Genomic DNA, 9,553 nt, shown 5'->3' on the forward strand with positions numbered 1-9,553 from the left:
CAACACTTACCCTACTGTTGCACCCACTGGAGTTAGAATAGTAATTTTTACCCCTACACTATCCAACACTTACCTTAAATGCAATGTAATGGTATGCATTGTAATGGTATGCGTTGTAAAGGTATAATGCGATGTAATGGAATGCGTTGTATATGTAGTTTTAAAAAATTTGTTGTAATGGCATGCAATGTGAAATGATGCGTTGTAAAGGATGTTGTGATGAAAAAACTGTGTTGTAAAGGCATGCGTTGTAAATGTATGCATTGTAACGTTATACATTTATTGTGTGTTGGCCATATAAAATAAAATTTGATTGAAGACACTTTTGCAAATTCAATCACTTTTGCCAAAATGTTTATGTATTATATTGTATAGTGTAATTCTAATAAATATTGTTTTTTATAATTCTATGACATATAGATATGCTCCCCTTCTATAGTATCCCTCTTTGGGATGTTAAAGTGAACATTTAAAATTATAGATGTGTAAAAATTGAATTCCCGGGGGTGTTTCTTTCGTCGGGTTTTGAGTCTCATCATAGACAAGTCAAGCATTGCTGTTGCCTCTTTGATGTCACTTAGAACCCCTCAGTGAAAAACCTCCCCATAATTCACTGTTACCTATCAACACTTCTATATCAATATGCCTTTCAAAGATATATTAATTTACACCTCTTAATAATCCTAAATCGATTTCATGAAAACTGATTATTTCCGAGGGGTCTCGCATAGAAAGGTGTGAAGTAAACTGTTGCCATTTGATTAATGAGTCATGAAAATACCTTCCTTTCCTCTCTACCTTTCTTCCTATGTAGGTTTTCAGCTGTCTCTGTTACAAATGTTAATTATTTCAAGTTCTTTAAACGATCCTGAAAACTCACCTGCTCGAGAAATGTCAAGGTACATGAAACCTTTGTACTCAATTGTGATGTGATCTTGTTAGTCCTGGAACCCAATCATATATATCGAGGATATGACTATCGTGATTCAAGAATATTGTGGCCAACATATCAGTGACCAAAATATTGAAAGGTAAATGCAGACAGAGGAGTATAAATTTTACAATATAGATGTATATATCGTCAAGGTATAAATATGTGGAGTTAGGTATAGAAAATCCACACTTACCTTTCAATGTTTTGGGTTGAATATTTTGATCTCAATACTTCTATTCCATTATTCTATGTACGATAATCGGGAGACAGATCCTAAAGATTGTTGAATGACTTGTTCTTATGCCTTTCTGAACGTTTTGCTGCATTAAATACTTTTCAGAAAGGTGGGCCAATTTTATAGCAAGCCCTGTGTGTAGCCTATCTATTGTTCCGGAGCAACTGCGTAACTCAAAATGTTTATTACATCTCATTAGAGTCGTGAATAATGTTGTGGAGCGATCCAACATCCCTGAGGGTATTGTTCATGTCAACATAAAATTTCAGAAACATTTGTACTGATTTATTTGTTTCTTTCTTTATTGGAAACCTATACCTGGAAACAATATTTCAGAGCACTACTTTTACATTAAATTCATGAAACAACAGCTAGTGGACAAACAGATTTACACAGCTGAAATGAGGTCTTCAAATGAACAGATAACACAGTTTGGATATGATGTTAGTGCATGAGCATTGGGAACATATGAACTTGTGCTATTACACAAAGCCAATTTAAAGATGTAGGCAAACTTGTGGCAAAGAATTAATCTAGACCACAGATGAATTGTATAGTTGTTTTGGACTGCTGGTAGCCACGTGATGGATTATTTAGGTGAGTTCAATACATGGTGGCCATGCAATAAGACAACCTAGAGAATGCAATGGCTAGTTATTCAATGTTTGGCACTGGCTATTGTGCAAAGTTTGTCTGGGTTATACATTTGGTCATGTGCAGTAGCGGCCTGTGCAGGTAAGCATGGTGGCACGTTGGGGAGAGGTGGGGGTGGTGTGAAAGTGACAAACGATGGGATAGGGAATGTAAAATAAATAAAACCCCTTACCTTGTGCTTGCGAATTGCTGAGTCGGCGCTGGAGCGAGCACAGGTAAGTGCTTTTATTTATTTATTTATTTTACATTCCCTATCTAGTCGTTTGTCACTTTCAACCATTCCCATCACTGCCCCGCCGCCCCACCGTACTTACCTGCATGGGCCACTACTGAGAAAGTGACATCTTCACAACTGAGAGAATATGTGGTGTAATGGACAGATCAACCTCAAATATCACCCCTAAGTTCCTAACTATTAAAACTGGTCCGGGCAGTAGGCCCAAAGGCGCAGGCCAACTGTATGTTGGTGTTGATGGCCAACTGGAGACAGCTTTTAGGGATAAATAATGTGGCATCCACTAGACATCTTGCACTGGCCTACTTATCTGCGGCATCATCATTCTGATTAAAAAAGTTGAGGACCATCTGTATGTTTCTGACACTGCGGACCATAGGCCTCCGCCATCCTTTCAAAGGTGTCATGCAGATATTAAGTAGGTGTGGGAACAGGCTTTAGCACTGAGGTACACCATGATTTGTAGACTTTAATGTTAGCTAGGAATTAAATACATTTTGTTCATTGTTAACTTCATGAATAAGCATTGAGTCACAATTGCTATGACATGGTTAATTTCTATTAATTAATTTGCAGATTATAATTTCGGATTGCCATTATATGGGACTATCAATATGTTCAATAATAATGGCTATACAACATGGTGTTAATACAATTACATTGCTCTAGACATCACACTGTTCAGCATTCGCTAGTGAATCGGTATACAAGTGAGATTCTGACTTTTTACTTACTTTGAAGTAAGTGGCTATGTATCATTCTCCATTTAATAGAAGAGACAGATTTGTAAGTTCAGTGCTTGATCTACTTTAATTTCTGATCAATTATTTATATGATAGTCAAATCAGGTGCGACCGATACTGGTAAAAGGGGTGGGGGGAGCTGACATACGACTCGGCGATGTGGCGAGCGCAAGGTAAGTAATTGTATTTATTTATTTTCCCTATCTCGTCGTATTTTGACTTTTATTTTCTTATTAAAGTTGCACAATATTATATTGAGGTGCCCATTACTTTACATGGGTAAGTTTGTTTTTCTTTTTCTCTGTGTATATGAAATACGAACGAATGGGGAAATTTCACAGTGAATATTTTATGTAATATTTACAACATTAAGGAGGGAATTTCATGTTGATTTATATTTAGGGATAACATTAGAAACTATGAAATCATCTGTGAATAACATTGGTTTTCAATTATTGGTACGAATATGTATAATACTGTATATTTTATATATGTCGTTGTTGCTGGCATTATATGTATAGATTCTTTCAGTCCTAATGAATTGTCTCAAGGGAAATAAACACGTTATCTGGGCTGGACTTTTTTTTTTAAATAAAGGACAATGAAATGTAATAAATACTTTTTTCTACATCCGAAGAATTGATATGGCATTCTTTTGTGATCCCTGCAAAGTCGGCTTAAATGCCTGAGCGTTTATTAATCAGTTGTACATTGTAATGCCCTTCAGCACACACATCCATGGCTATGGTCTATTAATCAATTATATACTTTCTACATTTTCTAATAAAAGTGAGAAAAAAGAGGCTTCATTGATTTCTTGCTGTTTGGGTCACACAAGTGTGCAAGTGACATGTAGGGGCATATTACCAAGAAATGGCGATAACTATCGCTATCCGAGGTTAGCGCTAGTTTTCCTATCGCCGTCGATCCCTGCAAGTCATCTACCTATTAGCGATGTATTAGCAACGTTTTGCTAACAGGCAATAGCTTCAGGGATCAGCGGCGAAAACCGCTGCTAACATTAGCGTGATGGCATTAATGAAACCGGCGATAGCGGGAGGAATCCAGCGATAAGCCCTTAGTGATAGAAAAAGGCACGCTAACCCGTAAGTTTGGACTTAGCCTATCTGTCCATCTCCAATATAAAAGATTCACCAAAAAAAAGGAAAAATGCAGATTTGAGCAGCCAGGGCATAGTGCAGCACACATCAACAACCCCCTCAAGCCACCCAACACAGCGGTTGACCAGGATGAGATCCTGGCTCCCTCGCTAAACCTGCGTCTGGTTCCTGGATCCTTCGCTGGACCTGTGTCTGGTTTCTGTATCACTCGCTGGACCTGCGTCTGGTTCCTGGATCCCTCGCTGGACCTGCGACTGATTCCTGGATCCCTTGCTGGACCTGCGTCTGGTTCCTGGATCCCTTGCTGGACATGCGTCTGGTTCCTGGATCTCTCGCTGGACCTGCGTCTGGTTCCTGTATCCCATGCTGGACCTGCGTCTGGTTCCTGGATCCCTCGCTGGACTTGCGCCTAGTTCCTGGATACCTTGCTGGACCTGCATCTGTTTCCTGGATCCCTCGCTGGACCTGTGTCTGTGGCCTGGAGTGGGATGTGGAGTAGCTGTGGAGTCAATGAGCCGTGGCGGGAGATATTGATGTGCGATGATTGCCCGTACCTGGTGGCGAAGTCTGGCAGGTCGCATGGAGTCACGTTGCTAACCTGGGTGAGAAGCCCGCCTAGAGCACCTTGGTGCAGTCAATAGTAGCGGTGATCCTGCGCACCAATGTAGTGAGGTCTGCTTTGCATACTATGATCCACCACTACACCGGGTTGCACGGAGGGGATTACCAATGGTGGGTGCCCTCTCCCTGCATCACAGGACGGATGATGTTGGGCTGGCTGGACGCTCTGGAGGTTGAGGCCTCTGTGCTACGCCAAACGTGTGTGGTCTGAGCGCTGCAAGTACATGCCTAAGGGAGCCCTGCTGCATCATCTGCATCGGGTGGTTCACCAGCAGATTACGCTGTATATTTGTAGGCGTGAGTGATCATTTTGAAGGTGACTCTTTACACCATGGGGAGATAGTGGAGTCTACGTAGGTGTTGGCTGATCTGTTAGTGCCGGGGGATGCAGAGGACGAATCTGGTGGCCGTGTACTGTTATGTCGGTAGTTTGCGGAGTAGGGACTTGTAAATGGTGGTGTAGAGTGTGTTACCATTGTCCAGTCTGCTGGTGATGAGTGCATGGGTGACTGTCTTCCTTGACTCTGGGGGTATCCATTTGAAGGTCTTGCGGATGATGCAGAGGGTGTTGAAGCAGCTGGAGGTGACGGCGTAGACCTGTCTGTTCATGGTGAGGGATGGGTCGAGTACGATACTGAGGTATCTGGCGTGGTCAGAGGGGGTAGGTGGGCTTCCGAGGGTGAAGGCCAACAGGTATTGTCCCATGCTGAAGGTGTGGTTCCAAGGACAAGGACTTCGGTCTTCTCGGCGTTGAGCTTCAGGCAGCTGTTGGTCATCCAGACTGCGACGTCCTGCATTCATTTCTGGAAGTTGAGTCTGGCGGTGGTGGGGTCTTTGGTGATGGAGAGGATGAGCTTGGTGTCATCAGCGTAGGATACGATGTTGAGGCTGTGTTGTCAGACAATGGCGTTGAGGGTGCCATGCAGATATTGAAGAGGGTCGGGCTCAGAGATCAACCCTCTGGGACTCTGCAGGTGATTTACGTGGGATCAGAGAGGAAGGTTAGCAGTCTGATCCTTTGGCTTCTTCTGGGGAGGAATGATCGGATCAAGTCGGGGGCTGTTCCTTGTATGCCGGCGTTGTGCAGTCTGGCGACTAGTGTGTGGTGGGAGACAGTGTCGAAGGCTGCTGAAAGGTCGAGTATGATGAGAGCTGCGGAGTGGCCTTGGTCCAGGAGTGTGAGGATGTCATCTGTGGCTGCGAGTAGGATGACCTTGTTGCTGTGGTTGGTTCACAATCCGGATTGGGATGGGTCGAGGATGGAGTTGTCATCAATGAATTGTGTCAGTTCTCTGTTGACTGTTTACTCTGCAACTTTGGCCGTGAAGGGTAGGAGTGAGATGGGCCGGTAGTTCTTGAGGTCGGTGGGGTCAGCTGTGGTCTTTTTGAGAAGGGGTCAGACTTCTGCACGCTTAAAGTCATCTGGGTAGGTGCCTGTTTTGAAGGTGGGTTGATGGTGCATTGCAGTTTGTGTGTGATGGCGGCCGCAGCTCTGTGGTAGATGTGGGAGGACATGGGTTGGTGGGGGCCCACAAGTGGATGCCTTTCATGGTTACGGTTGTGTCTTTAGCTGTGACTGGCATCCAGGTGGAGATGGTGGGCTGGCTGGTGTGTCCGGGACCGGGGGTGTCTGTAGACAGGGGTTCCTTGGAGTGTGGAGTTGTGGCTGGAAGTGCAGGTTTACGGCAGAGGGGAAGGGTTCGCTGGAGGTGATGAGGCGGAGGGTGCTCTTGTGAGCAATGGCAAGGCACCCTCCCGGGTGGTTGGTGTGGCCCTTCCTCTGGATCTTGTATCCATCTGGGATGGCGGTGTTGATGTTGAGGTCGGAGGAGGCGTTGGTCCAGGTCTTCGTGAAGAAGGCGATGTCGGGCGAGGAAAAGTCGAGTTAGTTCCAGATTTCCACAGCGTGTTTGTGCACGGGGCACCCGTTGAGGAGGATGCATCCTTGGGTGTCGCGGGTGCTAGCGTCAGCTGTGTTGGAGTCAGTGGTGGTGGTTTAAAGTCTGGCTGCAGTGGAGGCAGGAGAACTGGCCGTGGGTCGTGTTTGCCGAGGCCTGTTGTCAGTCTTTGACTTTCTCCGGGTTGACTGCATGGAGGGTGGCTGTGAGTGGGTGGCCCGTGATCCAGGCTTCCTGGCGCTGGTCGCAGTTGGGTCGCAGACGTGTGCAGATGGGCTTGTCTTAAGCGTGCCTTCTGCATGCAAGCGACGCGTGTCCGCTGAGCAATCGCGCAGCGTCCGTCATTAAGTAGGCGAGGGTGGAGGAACAATCAGCTGGGAGGCAGGAATGTGCGAGGACAGGGGTGCGGCCCACAGGGGCAGCAGCGGTGGGAAGCTGGAAGTGCGGGCTCAGAGAAGCCAAAAAAACAGCTGCAAAAGGGAAAAACAAGGGATAATTAACTGATGTGATCATGCAATGTATCCTCAGGGGGTGGATGGATGGGTGGGACTGCTCCCAACATGGAGCAGGGAATTTGCGGATTGCCATGCACACTCAAGTGCGCAATGACTGTTTGGTCGGCCCACTCAGGCCGCCCAATGCAGACATGCACACTTCTCTGCTCGCAATGCAAGCTGCATTACAGCCTGCATGGAGAACATACCCACCCTCTGGCCCCGGGCTGCATGACTTGTTCCGTTGCCAATTAACAATTCCACCACCACATCACAGCATTGTGATTGACTCAGGGGAGGGCTCCTGGCTGCCTACCTTTTTTTCCTGGAAGCAGAAGCAGGAGAGCAGAAGCTACACAGACACGGGACACAGCTTAGAGCTAAGACTTCCCTCAATACATTTTTAACAACACACGCTCATACACACATCCTAGCGTCCACGCACCATCCAGTGTTCTTTATGGGTTTACCACCTCACAGCTGTCTAGATCCCCTCCACTTCTCAATGGTGGCCGCTGCACACCCAAGCACAGCGGGCGTACCACTTGTGTGCCAAAGGCACATACATAGTTGGGATGCATGCTATAACATCGCATTCCATTCCAATACATACTAATACTAGGAACATTGCAACAGTAGAGTAGGTATTGCATAACAGAGACATGAAGATCACTGTTCCTACAGTGAGTGCAACCCAAAAATAACCTTTGCACAACAAACCCAACCATGAACCTTGGAATTCCTTTCTGAACCCCCAAAAGACACACAAAACATCACATTTGAGACAAATGCGCCCCTCACATTTTTCTTTATTTTGGCACAAAACACACCCAAGATATAGAAATTTGACCCCAAAAAACACACCAAAATTGCAAAATTGACACCAAAAAACACCCCATTTTTTATATTTTACCCCTAAAAACACCACATTTTTCATATTTTACCCCAACACCCCATATTTTCATATTTTACCCCAAAAAACACCCCATTGTTCATATTTTACCCCAAGAAATAGATAGTTTTTTACTTCTTACATCCAAAACCCATACACCTGAATACGTTTAAATTACCACATTACTGACCTCACAATGCGTTGTACTCAAATGCAATGTAAAGACACATACGTTGTCGGAGTTGCGTAGTTAATGATGTACTGCCTGCGTTGTCCTGGAAGTCTCCCATGCCAAAGGCAAACCATAGACTAGCCCGTCTGCGTCCGTCTGCCCCTGGACCACGCTCAGCACCAAGGAGCCTTCGTCTTGGACACTCCACAGCTGCGATGCAAGCACCCTCCTCGCCATCCACCCTGGACGCCACCTCGCCTGCCAGGACCAATCTCTGCTCCAGACCAGACGTCGCCATCACCATCACTGATGGATGCAGTATTGCCCGCAAGTAGCAGCGCGACCTTCGAGGACAAGGCATTGCCATCACCTACAGAGGCACACGCCGACTGACCACGCACTCTAATGACCCAACGGTAACCATGGACCACCTCAAATCCCAGATCCAGACCAAGCCCAAGCACATCCACTACGGTACCTTCATGTGCCGGCCCCCAGGCCCTTGGCCCCCCATTGTCAAGTACCACTGTTGACCTCATTGCACCCCAGGGTCTCTCATCCACCGACATCATACTCGGTTATCTCAAGTTCCACCTAGAAAACCCCAGTGAGCAGAACACCACTGCCTTCTGGCAGACGCAAGCTGCAACTCACATCAACAGGCCACATAGCAGGACATAAGTTCAAGCACGTTGCATCCGCCAGCGGGAGCTTCTACTTCAGCCACAACACTGGACTCTCCTGGACCCAAAAATCATTGGTAACATCAAGTCTTCACCTTGCCCGCCGGATGCCATCGCCATCATCGCACCCCCTCGCAGCTGGATCAGGGCCACCGCAGAACACCTCGTCAATTCCCTCTACACCAACGTTATGAAGCGATTTTCTAACCCCACTTTTCAGGCTTGTAGAGAATCTGTGGATGGTTGGTGCAAGGAATCGTAAGATGTTGAACGTCTTGGTTTTTACAAGGCACAAGCTGAGATGGAACTATTTGACATGCAATACAGTTTTGTGCTTGAGTCCTCTTTCTTGGGGAAGGAATCTGAAGATTTTGGGCAAAGTGTGCTCTCTGAGAAAGTCCCTCTTCTTTTTACCTTGCACAGAAAATACTATGTACTTTGGCTCCATATGTGTATTTTTCCACAATGGGTGTTCTAAAAAATAAACTGAGAAACAAACTGACTGAGGCACATCTGGATCACCTTTTGAGAGTACAGGAAATTAATTGCGGATATGAAGTATGAATTTAGCTCGTAAACTCTGTGCTTTGGAAAATACTTTTTCTGCATGCTGTGTGCCTTTGTACTTAACCCCTTCCATGCTCATGACGGAACGGTTCCGTCATGAGCATCGGTTGAGCTGTGCTCATGACGGAACCGTTCCGTCATGGCCCCGCCCGCGCTCGAACCCTTCAGCACCGCGGAGGAATCCGCGCAGCGCTGAAGGGGTTAATGGTCTACATTCATTAAGTAACCTTCAAATCACAGTAACACCACTTGCACCGCATCAACCCCGGGAGACCAGAACTAGTTGTACCTCAGCAACTTTCCG

The sequence above is a fragment of the Triturus cristatus genome, chromosome 7, assembly GCF_964204655.1.
Source record: "Triturus cristatus chromosome 7, aTriCri1.1, whole genome shotgun sequence".
In the NCBI taxonomy this organism is placed as follows: Eukaryota; Metazoa; Chordata; class Amphibia; order Caudata; family Salamandridae; genus Triturus; species Triturus cristatus.